At 34.1% G+C, this 17,981-nt stretch overlaps 1 protein-coding gene across 17 annotated transcripts in view; it reads right to left on the bottom strand.

Moving 5' to 3' along the window:
- The window catches only part of RIMS1 (regulating synaptic membrane exocytosis 1), a 495,743-nt gene that overhangs the window by 275,077 nt on the left and 202,685 nt on the right, over positions 1-17,981 (bottom strand). The window lies entirely within an intron of this gene.

Genomic DNA, 17,981 nt, shown 5'->3' with positions numbered 1-17,981 from the left:
TGGTATGCATCACATTCTAGTCTAATGCCTACTCAATAGTAAAACCGTTTTCTTTCTCTTCTACCTTTGTAGAGAGGTTTTCTGGATTGACAGAAAACTTTGTGTGTGTGTGTGTGTGTGTGTGTGTGTGTGTGTGTGTGTTTTAAAGATTTATTTATTTTAGAGAAAATACACACATGTGGGGGCAGGGGGTATTGAGGGAGAGAGAAACCCAAGCAGAATCCATGCAGAGCACAGAACCCAACATGGGGCACAATCTCAGGACCCTGAGATCCAAGCACTGAAATTACGACGTGAGGCAAAACCAAGAGTTGGATGCTTATGCTACCCAGGCACCCCAGGAAAAAACTTTTTAAAAACTTGTTTTTCCAAAAACTGGACCAGGGGCACAGAGCCTCTGCTTCATCAAGATTGCCATGCTCCAAGTATGGGACAAAATTTTCCAAGGGTCTCTGTGGTTGCTGATATGGACTTGGAGACTGGAGGAGTTTTTACAATGCTTTGGAAGTACATACATAAGTCACACCTCCGGGGGTTGGGGAGGTACAGGGTTGGGAGAATTAAATTTCAGTGATTAATGAAAGTGAATTTCCTGTTGGCCTCATGGGATGAAATCTCACAAGCAGAATTATGTTAATGACTTTATATACTCACTACACAGTAAATTTGGAAAATAGAACATAGTTCAGTATGTGACACAGTAGACGCAAATTAAAGGAAAAGAAAACCCTCACAGCAGGTACCCACATTAGCCTACAACATGAAAAAATGCAGATCACAGCAGGGAGGGGATATTGAAGCTCATAAATTAAAAACAGCTGGATTTTTTGTTGGTGTTAACAAGAAGGCAAATATAAAATATTAACATCAATAAGTGCCAAAATATATGGAGAAAGAAATTCTGGTAATAGTGCATTATGTATTGGGATGGGTGTTCCCTCTCTGGTAGGAAGGAAGGAAGAAGACATGAGTACAGAGAAGCTGTGAAAAGGAATTTTGGATCTTCATTCTCAAAATTATGCAAACTGGAAAAGCAATCCAGAATCATATTTTTAACTAATAATCAGAATGTTGATTTTAGTAACATGTTATATATAAATGAAACTTAGTAGTCAAAGAAAATAAGGAAATCTAAGTATTTATATGCATTTTTAATATTTTTTCACTAGTGAAAAGCAACTCTTTCATATTTAAAAGAGAAAAGGAAGAAGCAAATGTAGGATTTACAGTTTTATCATACTGTGTTAACTATTAAAAGGTGATTCTTTCTAAAGGTACCTGAGAATTCTCATCTTTTAAAACTTGTGATATTGCCACAATTTATCAACTTTTTATGAAATTTTAATAATTTAAGAGCAAAAACCAGGGATATGCATAATAATGAGTATATTATCATGGAAATAGGTTTCTGTTTCATTGTATGATAAAATATAGATACTTTACTTCCTGTCACAATAAAAAGTTTATATATGTTGATAATAGATAATAAGAGTTATCATTTATCAAATGCTAATCATACATTTAGTTTTCAAATTTATACTTTAAGCTTCTTATGATAATTTGTTTTTCTTAAGGGACTTAAGAAAGGGACTTAAGGGACTTAAGAGACTCAAGTTTCTACGGGACTTAAAACAGGGACTCCAGGTAGATGGCATATTTAGGAATCCATGATTTAATAAAAACAATCACAGACACATATATGTACACATACACACACACACACACATATCTATATGTTCTTTTGGTAGTTTATGTAATCATTATATATTAGAAAACTATTTAGTATTATATTATATATCAGTGTTCTATATTGTTACATAAATGTATAACATATAGTTGATTAACGCATATTGTATGTCAGAGAGTTTGCTAAATCTTTAACATATCAGCATCTTATTTAATGTTCATGAAACAGTGAAAAATGCATTCTCTTTCTGTCACACACTTTTTAGTAAGTAAGAGATATAATAGATAAAATTAATAATACAATGAGACAAATTGCTCCTTTTGTTCCACTCAGGGGTTAGCAGGCTACAGCTTATGGACCAAGTCCTGCCTACCCTCTCCTTTTGAATAGCCCAGGAGCTAAGAATAATGAAGATGATCATTAAAAAATATAATAATAATAATATTAATAATAGTAAGAGACCTTAATTAAGGCCCACAAAGCCTAAAATACTTGCAATCCAAAGGAAACAGCCAACAAAAACTAAAAGGCAACCAAGAGAATGGGAGAAAATATTTGCAAATGTCTTATCAGATAAAGGGTGAGTGTCCAAAATCCATCAAGAACTTATCAAACTCAACACTCAAAAAACAAATAATCCAGTCAAGAAATAGGCATAAGACACAAACAGATATTTCTCCAAAGAAGATATACAAATGGCCAACAGACACATGAAAAAATGCTCAACATTACTCAGCATCAGGGAAAATCAAATCAAAACAATGAGATGCCACCTCACATGAGTCAGGATGGAAAAATTAACAAGTCAAGAAACAACAGATGTTGGCGAGGATGCAGAGAAAGGGGAACCCTCTTATACTGTTGGTGGGAATGCAAGCTGGTGCAGCCACTTTGGGAAACAGTATGGAGGTTCCTCAAAAAGTTGAAAATAGAACTACCCTAAGACCCAGCTACTGCACTATGAGGTATTTATCCAAAGGATACAAACATAGTGATCCAAAGGGGCACATGCACCCCAATGTTTATAGCAGTAATGTCCATAGTAGCCAAACTATAGAAAGAGCCCCGATGTCCATCCACAGATGAATGGATAAACAAGATGTGTGTGTGTGTGTATTTTTCCACTATATCTATAGTGGAATATTGCTCAGTCATCAAAAAGAATTCAAGCCTGCCATTTGCCATGATGTGGATGGAACTAGAGGGTATTATCCTAAGCAAATAAATTAATCATAAAAACATAAATACTATATGATCTCACTCACATGTCAATTTAAGAAACAAAACAGATGAACATAGGAGAAGAGAAGGAAAAATAAAACAGGATGAAATCAGAGAGGGAGGCAAACCATAAGAGACTCTTACCTCTAGAAAACAAATTGGGAGTAGCTGGAAGGGAGTTGGGGGGGTGTAATTGGGTAATTAAGGAAGGCAGTTGATGGAATGAGCAATGGGTTTTACACACAACTGATGCATCACTGAATTCTACCCCTGAAACTAATAATGCAGTATCTGTTAACTAAATTGAATTATTTATTTATTTTTTAAAAGATTATTAATTTATTTATTTGTCAGAGAGAGAAAGAGAGGCAGAGCACACAAGCAGGTAGAGTGGCAGGCAGAGGTAGAGTGGCAGGGAGAGAGAAGCAGGCTCCCTACTGAGGAAGGAGCCGGACTCGGGACTAGATCCCCAGACCCTGGGATCATGACCTGAGCCGAAGGCAGTGGCCCAACCGACTGAGCCACCCAGGCATCCCACTAAATTGAATTTAAATAAAGAATTTAAAAAAAAAAAAGAAAATATTTGCTATCTAGCCTTTTACAGAAAAAGTCTGTTGATCCTGCAGAGTAAAGAAATTCTGAAAACTGAATAACATACTTTTGCTTAGGGATTATATAAATCTCTTTCTATACCTACTTAACATAATTTCTTATGACACTGCCAAGATGACCACTGAGATAGTCTGAACTAGATGCAGCAGGTACATCACTGAAGCTCAGGGTTAGGAGCACAGGTACCCAAATGAAGCAGAGGAGGTGGCCCTTGGCACTCAGTGCTGGGTGATACATCATCAGTAGATCCTGATGGCCGCTCCCAGAAGATGCTGTGAAGACTGAGGCAATTAACTCACAGAGTGTACTTCAGGGGTGCCCAGAGCCAGTATGTGGTGACATAAGTGATCCAGGAAGGCACAGAGCCAAGAGGCAGTGGGTAGGATAATGGCAGGGAGGGTGCAGCTTGCGAACCCACACAGGAGTGGCACCAACCCTGGCTCTAGTCCCCCTCTCTGGGCCTGAGTTTTTCATCTGCATCAGTAACAAACCAGCAAAGAACTGGAGCTCAGAGCAGGTGTGCCATGTGGCCATTATTTGAGGGCTTGCTCTAGTTCAGATTGCCTCGGTAGTCATCTCAGTAATGCCACAGAAATTATGTTAAGTAGGAATAGGAGAACATTTTGCAACCCCTAAGCAAAAATATTTAGCAATTAGATATTTACATTTTGACATTAAGGATTACTCCTGCTATCCATATTCTCTAGTTCTCAAATATGTTTAGACATGACACTTATATTTGTTTCTCAATTTGGAATTAAATATTTCAAAGATACTATTTTTAAGGCTTTCTGTGAATGCAAACAAAAAATTAGGTTCAAAAGAAAGCATCTTAATACAAGCAACTAAGGATATGAATAATCTTCCAGCTGCAGTAGTAGGAAGTTATTTGCATTGTATACTATAAATTAAATGACATTAGCCCTACAGTTGAATTAAGAGTAGGAGATTAGATATTTGCTGTACTAAGTAGATGAATTAACTTCACAGTTTTAGCCTTCTAAAGTAAAATTTAAGAAGAGGTAACACCTGCAAAAAGCATTAAGAATCATAAAAACCGCTGTAACTTATGGAAGAATACTATATGTTAGCCTATAATATTCTACTATTTAATTTGCTAATACATACCAAAAGTCTAAGTGGGGAAAACCACTTCCGTATGGAGCACTGACAAGGCTAAATAAAGGCAAGTCCAAATGTTTGTAAGAAATACAATCACTTTGGAAATCCAACTTGATATTGTATATTTTAACTGGCTTATAAGAGATGGAAAAAATACAATGCATTATGTATTTGGGTCACATGTTTCCAAAAATAAACTTTCTAATAAAAGAGTGAATTAAAAGAACCCATGAAATCGGTTTCTAATAATACCATACTTTGTCTAGAACATGTTATCTATTTTATGTATGACTAGGAAATCTCAGGACCCTATACATGTTGACTTTCAGCCAAACTCATATGCCTACCAAAGATATAAACTGAAGTAAATTAATTTATTCTAGTTAATAATAAAGAACCAGTCAAGAAGTGTAGGATGAAGCAGCATTCATGAAATGGAAAACAGATTGCTTGCAAATCTTATGCAAATGTTCTAAAACACTAAAATCTATCTGATCCCATCTTTCATACAGGCACTACTCACTACTGACGTAGGTTCAGACTTGTACTTGGTTAAGTGGAAAAAGCTTGAGGGGAGCCTCCTTTGATTCTTCTCGACTCAAGTATATCCAGCGCCTTGTCTAAGAAAGAAGGGGACTAAATACCCTCTCATACCATTAATCTGAACAGGGTGGAGATGGCAAAGCTAGAAGTCATTGTTTTGACTAAGACAGTTCCATACAATAGCTAAGTACAGTTCTAATAATTTTGTTTTAGGAAAGAGATATGTTAAAATACAAAATTATACTTTAGAGCTTCAAACTTTGGAATTTCAAAAACACTTGATTAAGAAAGAAAAAGTAATAGAGAAATGACATTCATTCATTCGCTCATTGAAAGTTCACAGAATGCTAAAACAGAAAACAAAACCAAAATTCATAGAGTTCTGACTATTGGCAGCATTGTGGTGATTTCTCAGGAAAACATCAAGACAATTAAAATATGGTCCATGCCATTCAAGCAATTAGAGCAAAGCAAAGGAATTAAAATATGTCCACAAATAAAATAGGAGATTTAATATTCCCTTTAAAATTTGTTGTAAATACCAGAGACTATTTCTATAACATGAGAATTTGTCTTGGAAGAAATTAATCACATGATCTTATTTTAAAGCCACAAGCTCTGAGGCAGGTACTCTGGATTTTCAACCACATCTTGCCAACATTTTGATATACAGAAAATCACTAAACTTCTTTGGCCACACTTTTAATCTCTTCCTACAAAGATTTTGCCTATAATAGCTAACATAACTATCAGTGAGGATACAAGTCCATGAAATAATGCAATTTGGAAATTACTTTGCAGAACATTTAAAAAGTGTTAAACTAATTAAAAATAAATTATAAAATTATGGTTTTTTTGTTCATTTGCACTGAATGAATTGTACCAAGTCAAATTATAATTCCCTTATTTTTTCTATCACAAAACCTTACTTCACCAGTGGAAAAATTTTTCAGGGATTCCTGGATGGCTTAGTCAGTTAGACATCTAACTCTTGATTTGGGCTCTGAACTGAGGGTGGCTTTCCTTGACATTCTCTCCTTCTCCTTTACACCCTTCTCTCTGCCCCTTCCCCTGCTTGTGCTTGCTCTCTCTCTCTCTAATATAAATACATAAATCTTTAAAAAAAAAAAAAAAGAAAGTTAGTTTTTCAGTTCAACAATGAGTCTACGTAACCCAAATGTCTTTCTTTTCAAAATAATTTCAAGATACATTAGAGAACAATTCCTTCAGTTGTTCATTTAATGTTTGATATACTAGGATTTCATAAGTGATTCCATTAAAAAACACACTACAGATTACATTATATATATCACCTAGAATCACATAGATTGATATATATTACATACCTACCTATATATATGATAAATATATATCTATTCTCTAGAGAAACACAACCAATATCGATAGATATCCAAAGATACATATATTTATATATTTATACATATATAAATCGTATTTTCTGAGTGCCCATCTGTTGCAGTTGTTATTGGCACTGGGAATACTGCAGAGACTAAAACCCCCTCTCTTCACGGAGCTCATAATGAACAAACAGATAGAGGTATGCGTGTGTATATACAGATAGATAGTTTTTTTTTTTCTTTCAGGGAAAAGTACTGTGGAGAAAAATTAATGATGACAAATGGGGAAGGGTATTCTGTGATCGGGAAGAGCCTTCAATTTTTAATGGGGTGATTAGAGAGGGCCTCTTTGAGATGGTAATGTTTGAACAAAGATCAAAGGAGTTTAGAAGTGAGGAATTAGAGTGCTACAGGAGAAGAAACAGCTATACTAAGAACTCTAGGCATGTTTTTGTTTAGTATGAACTAGAGACAGGAAGAAGGTTTAAGCAGAAGACAGTGGGCAGGTGGGAGAGTAATGGGAAAGGATTAAGTGTGATGTAGGGTACAGACCACACAGAGTTTGGGTATCACAGCAAAGGTTTTTCCTTTTACTGAATGAAATAAGAAGTCCTTGTAAGGTTTTAAGCAGAGATGTGACATGATCTGTTTCACATCTTAAGATAATCATTCTGGCTGTGCTGAGGGTTGGGGAGTAGAGTTTTGATGGGAAGAAAAAAGAGGCCATTTTGGAAACCAATGTAATAATTCAGACTAAATGGTCTTGTACTAGGTCAGCAAAAGTGGAGGTGGTGAGAAGAGGTTGTATTCTGGATATATTTTAAAAACAGAGGCAACAAGATTTCCTTATGGATTGGATATATGATATCACAAGAAAAAAAAAAAAAAAAGAAGTCAGGAGGACTCCAGGGGTTTTTGATTTGAACTACTTAAATAATGAAGTTGCCTTTTACTGTAGTGGAAAAGATGATAGAACAAGTTAGTTGGGAAAGTAAAACCAGAAGTGGGATTTTGTACGTATTAAGTTTGAGTGCTTTATAAACATTTGCTGAGGCTTCCCTGGCCTCCTTATCCTCTAGGACAATTAGAACTCTGACCTGTCATAGATATTTGGAAGCTCGGGCATCTGCTGTGGCTGGATACTCAACAGAATACTTGGAGGAAAAGAAATCCAATCCCTGAATAATACTGAGGATGTTGCCGAAGGAAACCGGAACAGGAGTGTTAGAGTGGCAGAAAGCAAGTGAGAGAACCAAGAAACCCTGCCTTGAATTCCCTGCTGCATGACTCCTTCCCAAAGCATCGTGCTTATCTTTCAGAAAACTGACAGACTGGACTCACAGAAACTGAAGGCTTTCTTCTTTGTCTACAAGTAAAATTTTAAAAAGGGATCAATCTTAAATTTCAAAGAAGAACCGATGAATGACAATTTCATTTGAAAAGAGTGGAACTTTTCTGAGGAATCAAAGCAAATGTTTCTCTAAGAAACAGCACATAGATATAGATAGAGATTATATAGAGATATAGATATATTTTATATAGATATATAGATATATAATCTCTATCTCTATATATAGATATATAATCTCTATCTATAGATAGAATCTATATATATTATCTATCTATATATATATACATATAATTTTTTTTTTTTCTTACAAAAATTAGTTGGAGCACTTGGGTGACTTAGCCTGTTGAACGTCTGACTTAGCTCAGTCATAATCTCAGGATCCTGAAATCTTGTTCTACACCAGACTCTGTGCTCAGAGGGAATCTGTTTGTCCCTCTTCTGTTTCCCTCTGTCCCTCTTGCTCATTCTCACTCTCTCTCTCAAATAAATAAATAAAATCTTTTAAAAAATCAGAGAAAATTTACTGAAAAAAGACTCCCAATTCATATTCTGATTCCCTTAATTAAAAAAAAAAAAACACTTTATTGCTAAAAAATGCTAACCATCACCTGAACTTTCACCTCATGAGTTGTAATCATTGATCACAGATCACCATAACAAATACAATAGTGAAAATGTTTGAAATATTTCAAGTATTTCAAAGATGGGGCACAGAAACAGTGAGTGAGCAAATGCTGTTGAAAAAATGGTGCTGACAGACTTGTTTGACACAGAGTTGCCACAAACCTTCGATTTGTAAGAAAATGCAGTATCTGTAAAGTGCAGTAAAATGAAGCACAATAAAATAAGGTATGCCTCTACCTGCCTTTTTAACTTATTTTTTACAATCCCTATTACATTTTTTATGCCATGTCCTGTAATTCCTATTGATATCCCAACTTTTATTATTGACCAAACTAAAAATAAAGCAAAAATAGGGAAAACAGAGAGTCATAGGCTAAAATGAGAGGTATTTACTTGTAGTCAACCCACAAAAAAAAACAGAATAGTCTTTAATTCTTTAATCTCTAAGAAAAGAGAGAACTCAAAGAAAAGTAAGAAAACAAGAACCCTGGCAACCCTGGCAAATAGAAACAAAAGTTGAGTTAAGTGATATTTTTGATACTGTTTATTGAAATAGTTCAATGGTGATGTATGGTCCAAGAAGGATGATTTAAAAACAACTTAACTGGGCTGACACCAACAAATACTAAGGGTGTTGTGGAATCTCTGATGTGAACTGCATAGGAATTAGGCCTTGCTATGCAGTGTTTAAGAAATATATGCCTAATAAATATTCGCTAGTTTCTAGGAAGGATTTCTCACAGCTAATACTTCATAGACTTGTAAAATGTTAGAGTTGAAGTGAACATATTTGTTATCTCATTTAATTCACATTTGTCCAACAAACATGAATTGGGTACCTAGTGTGTGTCAAGTACTATGCTCATCATTGAGTATTCAAGGTAGTATGTATTCTTTCCGTACCTAAAAGAAAGTCACTAATCAATAGAATATGTTATAATAAAAGTGTGTAAAAGGTGTAGAAAGAGCTAACTCTAAGTCCACATGAGACACTCAGGCAAGGCTTCATGTGGGGGATGAGATTTGAGTTGCTCTTGACATTTGGTAAACTACTTTTCATCAGTTGGAAAAGCTGATGAAGATTATTTTGGTATTGAAAGAAACTAAATAAGGGTATGAAAGTATTAAAAAAAAAACCAATATATAGGGAGAGAAATTAAAAACATTGTTAACTTCTAAATTAATCCAAACTGCATTTGATGCATTGATAACCTCTACAAAACCCTCAACAAATGGTGCTCTGGTATCTTGTAAGAATTTAGGCATATCTAGTAACTGTAAATTTCATAAACCAAAGTATATAGAGTTGAGAAGAGATATTCTTATGACACAGAAACAAAGTAGTTAAAATTAGTAATAAATTTTTTACCTTGTCTGAAAGTGTGGGATAACAACAACAAACAAGGAAAACATCAACTACTTTGAGCAAAACAAGAAACCTCTATGATTACCTATTCCAACCACCAACACGAGGTTTAGCTTACTGCCCTCCCTAAAAACCTCCTGCAACACTGTCCATCAAGTGTACCTACCCCCTGTGATTGTCCTATCTGCTTTAGCTTGTAACAGGAAACATAATTGTATACTCTGTTTAAAGACTGGCATTGTTGGTCTTCTGTGTTTCTTTTTGTTTTTGGTCTTACATGTTTCTATGTAGATTAAAGTCACATTTTCAAATTCCCAGAAGTAACTGGAGAGAACAAAGGTGTAATATTTTCCCCACAAAAGGTGAGTCTTCTATTTTTACTAATGTAATTTGCTGCAATAGCACTATGATGGTCAATAAAAACATCTGACTGCTTTCTATGAAAATTAAATATTTTAAAATATTGATGTTTATAGAGTAAATGCACAAAGTTAGTTTTCTATTATTTTAAAGCAATTCAAATGGAATTTTGAAAAAATATTTGCTTTTCAAGCTTATGTGTGTGAAAAGAATCTATTGCATATACATAGTATACAATAACAAAATAAATTACTCAGTCAATACATTTAGTTATTGAATTCTATAGTAAGGGAATATATGAAAAAAAAAAAAGGATTTCTTAAGGTCTAGATGCCTAACTTCAAGTTACAACTACCAGATTTTGAACATGTTAAAAAAATATTAAGTATCTGTAAAACAACCCTAATAACTTTAAAATATATTTTATAAAGTTTTAAAGATATCTCCAAAACAGATCTAATAAACAGAATATGAATAATGTTTATGATCTTGTGAATAATGTTTATGATCTTGTAAGCAAATGGGCACATGATAGTTTTGGCCCTAAAACATCTGAGTAGGGAATGTTGATAGAATATCCAGATGGTTGTCATCCCATACACAAAGAGGAAGAAGGAAGTTTTGGGGAGTTCTATTTTATTTAATATAACATTAAATAAAAATTATTATGCATTGACACACACATAGAGTTAATTTGAACATGAAAATAAGCTCACAGAAGTAAATTTTATATTAAATTAAAGAGAAAGAGTACATCATGGCATCTATCACTATAAAATTGCATTTTTTTAAGTGACTGAGAGTTGATTTTGAAAAAAGTTATAAATAAGTCTGCTCATGGGAGAAAAAAATCTATGAATGAATAAATGAATGGGAAAATGAATAAATGAATCAGTGAGTAAATAAGCATTAACACAGAACTATCAAGAATCCTCTAGAGTAGTGATATGAGGAGCTCTACAGCTTCCTCTCTGTAAAAAAACCCAAACTATTAGAAATTACCTTTAAAAAACAGCCATTTGAAGTTTCGGGAAGTTGTCCAAAGGGCAATCTCCATAAGAGCAGTAAGAGTCTGTGGCACGTGAGTTACAACCTGCTCCCTTCCTTCTCACCAAACAGCTCAGCAAGACTGAAATTCTAAGTGGATACAGCCAAGAGCATAGGCTTTCTCTCCCACCACCCCAACTTTCCAGGCAAGGGCTATAGTATCTACCCCAAAGGGGAGGGCCACCAGCATTTCTCATCTCCCATTCTGGCTCTATGTTGCAGAAGCTCTATTCCAGGCAAGTGTAACTGAGTGGTCAGGGGTTCCCTCCCTTTATACATTTCCCAACTGTAGGACTGAAGCTCTTACAGGTGTGGCAGGCCCAGATTACCAGACCTCAGTCACCTATGTCCTAGCTTGCTCATAGGACAGAGGCTCTGTTCCAGGAAAAGTAAGAGCAAAGTTTGCTGACTTCATCCAGTGCCACACTCATAGAGCAGGAATATCTATATGAGAGAAGCAGGCTTCTGTCCCTACCTCCAGATAAGCAGTAACTCCAGAGTAGTAGTACAGAGGTTCTGATAAGGGGAGGAAGACCTCAGTAGCTTTCCCTGAGGGAACTGATTTTATTTGGAACAGATGCTAGAAAAGTTCAAGCAAAGCAGCACTGTTAAAAACAATGGTACTGAGCCACAAGGGGGAGGCTGATAGTTCTATGAGAGCAGCAAGTGAAACAATATACAAACTAGAAGTTTAATAGAAAGAACTAGGGAAACAGAGAGAAAGACCTTGGAATTGGAGCAGGATTTAAAGACTGGATCCAACACAAGCAGAATAGCTGAAAGCTTAACAGGGAGACCAGGACAAGAGAGGAAAAAAGACAGCTGGTTAAAAACACTATTAATCCTGATGGGGAGAAGGTCAGAGTGATGTGTACATTTCCAAAGCTGTGCCCATGTGTGCTAATATAAGAGGTTACACACTTCAGGGGAAACAGGTCTTACTGAAATAGTATTGCCAACTCATTAAACAAGTAATGAAAAAAGCAAACAAATGAAAAGCCCAAGGAGTGGGGACAGGGATCACACATGGATTTGCTACAATGTGTTATCAGAAACGACCAGTAATGAACTATAAATTAAGAGACATGCAAAGAAACAGTAATGTGTGACTCATTAACAGATAAAAACAAAACAAAAACAGGCAACAGAACCCTCCTTTGAGAGAGCCCAGATGTTGGAAATATTGAAGACATTAAATGAGCTATTACCAATATGCTCAAAGAATCAAGGGAATTCTAACAATATGTCATCAGATAAAGAAGATATATTAAGACATATAAATTATTAAAAACCAAAATGATTCTGGAATTGAAAAGTATAATAACCAAGAAAAAAAAAAATCACTACAGGGGCTGAACATTAGATTTAAGGTGGCAGAAAAAAGAATCAATGAACTTAAAGATAGATCAATAGTGATTATGCAATCTGATTAAAAGAGCGAAAAACTTAAAGAAAAATGTTCAGAACCTCAGAGAGATGTGAACTACCATTAGGTGCACCAACATAGGTATAATAGGAGTGGCGATTGAAGGAGAGAAGAGACAGAAAAAAAAAAATCAAAACAATAAAGGCTGAAAAACTTTCATGTGGTGGAAAACATTAAATTACAACCACAAACTCAATGAACCAAACTGGGAGGAACACAAAGAGATCCATACCAGACATATACACATGATAATAAATGTTGAAATCCGGGAAAGATAAATGCTTGAAAGTAGCAAGAGAATAACTGGTCATGTACATGAGATACTTAGTAAGATTAACAACTGACTTCCATTAAGAACAGTGGAGGTCTAAGACACTGGGATGATATATCTGAAGTGCTGAAAGAAGTAAAACAAGTTGCCAACCAAGATTCTTACATCTAGCAAAACTAATTTTCAAACACTGAAGGGGAAATTAAGGCATTCCTAGATAAACAAAACCTGATAGTATTCAGCATTCAGTATAAAGCGAGTATAGAAGACTCGCTTTAAAGAAATACTAAAGGAGATTGTTAAAGCTGGAAGTGACACCAGACAATAATATGAACTCACAGGAAAAAGCAAAAAACTGATAAAGAAAATTATATAGGTAATTATAAAAGTATTATTTCATATTTCTTCCTCTTTATCTTAAGTGATTTTAAAAATAATATAAAACAATATTAATATGCTAGTATTGTTAAACCTGCAACATATGGAAATCAAATATACTTGGCAATAAAGCACAAAGGAAGTGGGTGAAAGTTATGTTGCATTGGGCTAAGAAAGGACACCAGATGGTAACTTGAATCCACAGGAAGAAATGAAGAAAATCAAAAATAGTAAATAAGAATATTATATAACAAATCCTATAAATATATACTTGCTCTTATTTCTTCTCTCAGCTTCATTAAAATACATAAGTTTATATAATTATATAAAGTAATAAATTGTAAAAATGAATTACTACATTTTTAACATACATAGACATAAAATTTATTAAAGTAATAGTACAAAAAAGGAGATAGGGGAACTGAGCAATATAGGATTAATATTAATATCTGTTACTGTAATTAAGGTAGTGTGAAAGTAGATTCATGTAAGTTAAGAGGTACTTTAAAAACCCTAGAGCCACTAAGAAAATAACTCAGAAAATATATTGAAAAAAATCACTGAAATAATTAAAACAGGACTAAAAAATACCTGTTTAATGTAGAAGAAAGCAGTAAAGGAGGAATGGAGGAACAAAAAATGAAATATAAAAAAAGGAAAATAAGAGACAAATATAATCATGTTGATAATAATATTAAATATGAATGAATTAAAAATCCAAACACAAGGCAGAGATTGTCAGACTGTCTTTGAAATAAATAAATAAATAAATAAATAAATAAATAGGACCTAAGTATATGCTATTAATATGAGACACAAGTTAGAGTCAAAGATAAAAGTAGGTAAAATTAAAAGAATGTCAAAAGATATAACATGTAAACAGCAACCACAGAGATCTAGAGCAGCTTTACTAATACCAGACAAAAATAGGCTTTGTTTGTGACTAATACTATACTCCTTGCTACTGGTAGCAATAATAGGGAATCTATTTGTTAAAGAAATCTGTTGGAAGGCAGACATCATGGATATAATGAAAGTTGGGTGGCAGATGACGGACAATCTTTTTACTTTGTCTTTATGCCTTTCTGCTTACATGCTACTAAAATCTCACATCAGTCTAGAAAATATCTAGAAAATATCTTGTTCACAAAGAAGAATAGTCCTTTTCATTCTGGGCTTCAGTTTGGCTGTTAATTTTGGACCTATGTCTGAGTGGTAAATCTTCTGAAGCTGCTAGTTCTTTCTGTATATTTAAAAAACAGTCTTTTCAACTGGCAATAAAAAAAAAAAATCTCTTACTTGTGTGTACCCTAGGGATAGTTAGTCTAGACAGATAGATATTAGATTCTAAGGTATCTTAAATTTAACAGCGCTCCTGTTCTGATTCATACATATTAGTAAATACTTACTTAATTCTAACATTCTAACTTACTTATGTCTAATAAGGGACATAAAGAATCCCTTGCAAAGCCAGGACTACAAAATTCCTAATGATTACTGAATATTAGCAAATATTAGTAATGCTAAGTGTAAGAAATTAAGATTCCATGCCCCAAAGGGTGCCCTCATTAGGTTAAGTGTTTGACTCGCTCTCAGCTCAGGTCTGATCTCAGGATTTTGAGTTCAAGCCCCACACTGGGCGCCACACTCACTTAAAAAAAAAAAAAAAAAGAATCTGTACCCCTGAAAAATTGTGTAACAGTTTCCTAAAACAAATTTGGGATAAAAAACTTACAACTTTCTGAATTATCTAAGATAACAGTTATTACTTTTTTTAAAAGATTTTATTTATGGGGCATCTGGGTGGCTTAGTTAAGTGGTTAAGTGTCTGCCTTTGGCTCAAGTGGTGATTCTAGAGTCTTGGGATCCAGCTCTGCATATGGCTTCCTCTTCAGTGGGCAGCCTGCTTCTCTCTCTCTCCCTCTGCTGCTCCTCCTGCTTGTGTACTCACTCACATGTGTTCTCTGTCAAATAAATAAATAAAATCTTTAAATAATAAAATAAAATTTTAAAAAGATTTTATTTATTTATTCATGAGGGACAGAGAGAGGGAGGCAGAGGCAGAGGGAGAAGCAGGCTCCCCATGGAGCAGGGAGCCTGATGTGGGACTTCATCCCAGGACCCTGGGATCACGGCCTAAGCCAAAGTCAGACGCTTACCCAAGTGAGCCACTCAGGTGCTCCTAACACAACAGTTTTTACAACTTGATATGTTATTCCCCTATAGGATAAGCACAACACCTTAAGAAATACCTTGAGAAATCTAATAAACTAAATTGCTTAATGAAAGCTTTCCTCTTGATACAGGCTAACATTTCCTTATTGATATGTTTGTCTATATGTCTACATTTTAAAATTTTAATTTAGGCCTATGTTATCTTTCTGGGAAGACTCTCTAAGAGAACATTGTTGCAGAAAAAGCCATCATCAAAGCATCTAAAAAAAACAAAGAAAGGAAGAGAAAGAGAAAGAAAGAAAGAAAGAAAGAAAGAAAGAAAGAAAGAAAGAAAGAAAGAAAGAAAAAGAAAGAAAAGAAAGAAAGGCTGAGAACAGGAAAGTGAGCCCAGGCAAACTCCAACATTCACTTTTTCAAAAGAGTGAACAAAGGTTGAAACTTATGATCATATGCTTTGTCATGCTATGGACTAAATTTGGAAAACTCTTAGAAGATTTTTTTATGCTAAAAATAAATATTTAATACAAACATGCAATTCATTTTAATACAGTTGATTTTATGAACTTTCTTGTTTTTATCTAACCTCAGTAATAGAAAAAAAAATCATCATTTTGCTATTGAAGATCAGAGTCTGTGAGGGCAAGATTCTTTATGCTATTAAGAATCAATTATCCCAAAGGTAGCACTTGATGATAAGGCCAGCTTCAAACTCTGTTGCGACTGCCCTGTTCTATCCAAACCTTACCTTTTATAAACTTTTTTCTACAAAAACATACTTCTTCACTAACATATCATTTATCATGATTTCTAAACACAAATGCTAACGAAAAGATGTAAGAAACCAGTTTAAAAAATCATGACTCTGTAAACATAGTACCTCGCTAATTATTATCTTAATAGATAAAAGAATTTTTTAAAACATTATGTTTAAAAGGTAGGCATGTGCAGCTTTCAGATTTGGAAAGAATGAGAAAATGATAGGGTTCTGTCTTTCATGCTATTGGTGACATTTACTATAAAACACTCTTAGTTTTTAAAACCTGACATTTTTGGTGAATATAAAGATTAACCAGAAGTGTAGCAAGTTCATTTTTAGTTGCTCTATTTGTAAAACTAATCCCACTCACCCAACCAAAACAGAAATATTGATGAAAATTTATGGGAAATCCCAAAGGAATCTTATTTGGAGGATTCAAGAAAGCTGATTTACCAAGAGCAAAGTGTTCATATTATCAAAGGAGTTACCTAAATTCCATACTCTAGCATGAATTAGAGAGTAGAAAAGAAAATCGAAAGCAATTTAAACAGACTGTGGAGAATTTTGCACTATCCCTATATATTTAGGTATGGAAGAGGGCTTTCAGTGAAATAAATAACTATAATCTTATCTATGAGAGTATGCACTTATACAAAATACTCTCCTATTATAAGCTATTGCATGTGTCAGTTGCAAAGTGATTATGACAGCCATTTTCCTTATAAGCAAGTACACAATCCTTCAAGTAATTATGAGAGGTGATTTAGGCTAAGAATGAAGTTTTAAAATAAAATCCTGTCAACCTGAAAAAATTATGATCATTAATACTTTTTGCTGGACTTAATAAAAGACATATTTATATGTCAGCTATAGCTATCCATAGGTCTTCCTATCATACACATTAGTATTTTAGTTATATTTATTCACCAATTTAACAGACTAAGCAGAATTCATTATATTGATCAAGATGTAGATTGGTTTTAGAAAAGTTTTATTCACCCTTATTCCTCTTCTTTTCCACTCACACCAATTCATACACACCTATAAATTATAATTTCTTTAACAAAACCAAAAGAGTTCAGAGGAATAAGGAAAAAACCATCAAGCACTTTGTTTGCTATTCAGTTATTCTCTTTAGCACAACTAAAACAAAATCTGGTTTCAGTTTCCTTGGACTAGAAAGGCAATTCTTTGAACAACTTCAGTAAGCTAAAAAAGATTTTAATGAAATTATGACAAAGTATTTAAAAATAAGTGGTAGATCTGAGCATTTCAATTAAAATAAAGAAAATAACTGAAAGTGATTATATTGTATACGTCTTTCCACTCCATTTTCAGCCTGAGAACCACAAAATGTACCTGAATTCTCATTACACAGCCAGTAATCATAATAAGCACAAATAACCTACCATTATGGGAAGTGCTGCCAAAAAGAGACAATGAGTCTGGCCAGCCCTAGAGGAGCACCTGCAGTCTTATACTACCAGGTCTATAAAGCGCCAGCATTATTATTTACTTAAATGTTTATTCTTTAAAGGAATATAAAATTATCTACATTGAAATGCAGACTCACTCAAAGTAATATTCATGAAACCAGAAGTGTGATATTCTAGTTCTATATTTTTTCTAATACAGTATATTAATGCATTAAAACAGTAGCCCCTAGGATGACCTCATATGCCA

This window comes from Mustela erminea, chromosome 4 (genome assembly GCF_009829155.1).
Source record: "Mustela erminea isolate mMusErm1 chromosome 4, mMusErm1.Pri, whole genome shotgun sequence".
Lineage (NCBI taxonomy): Eukaryota > Metazoa > Chordata > Mammalia > Carnivora > Mustelidae > Mustela > Mustela erminea.
This window is presented reverse-complemented; position numbering and strand designations above follow the sequence as displayed.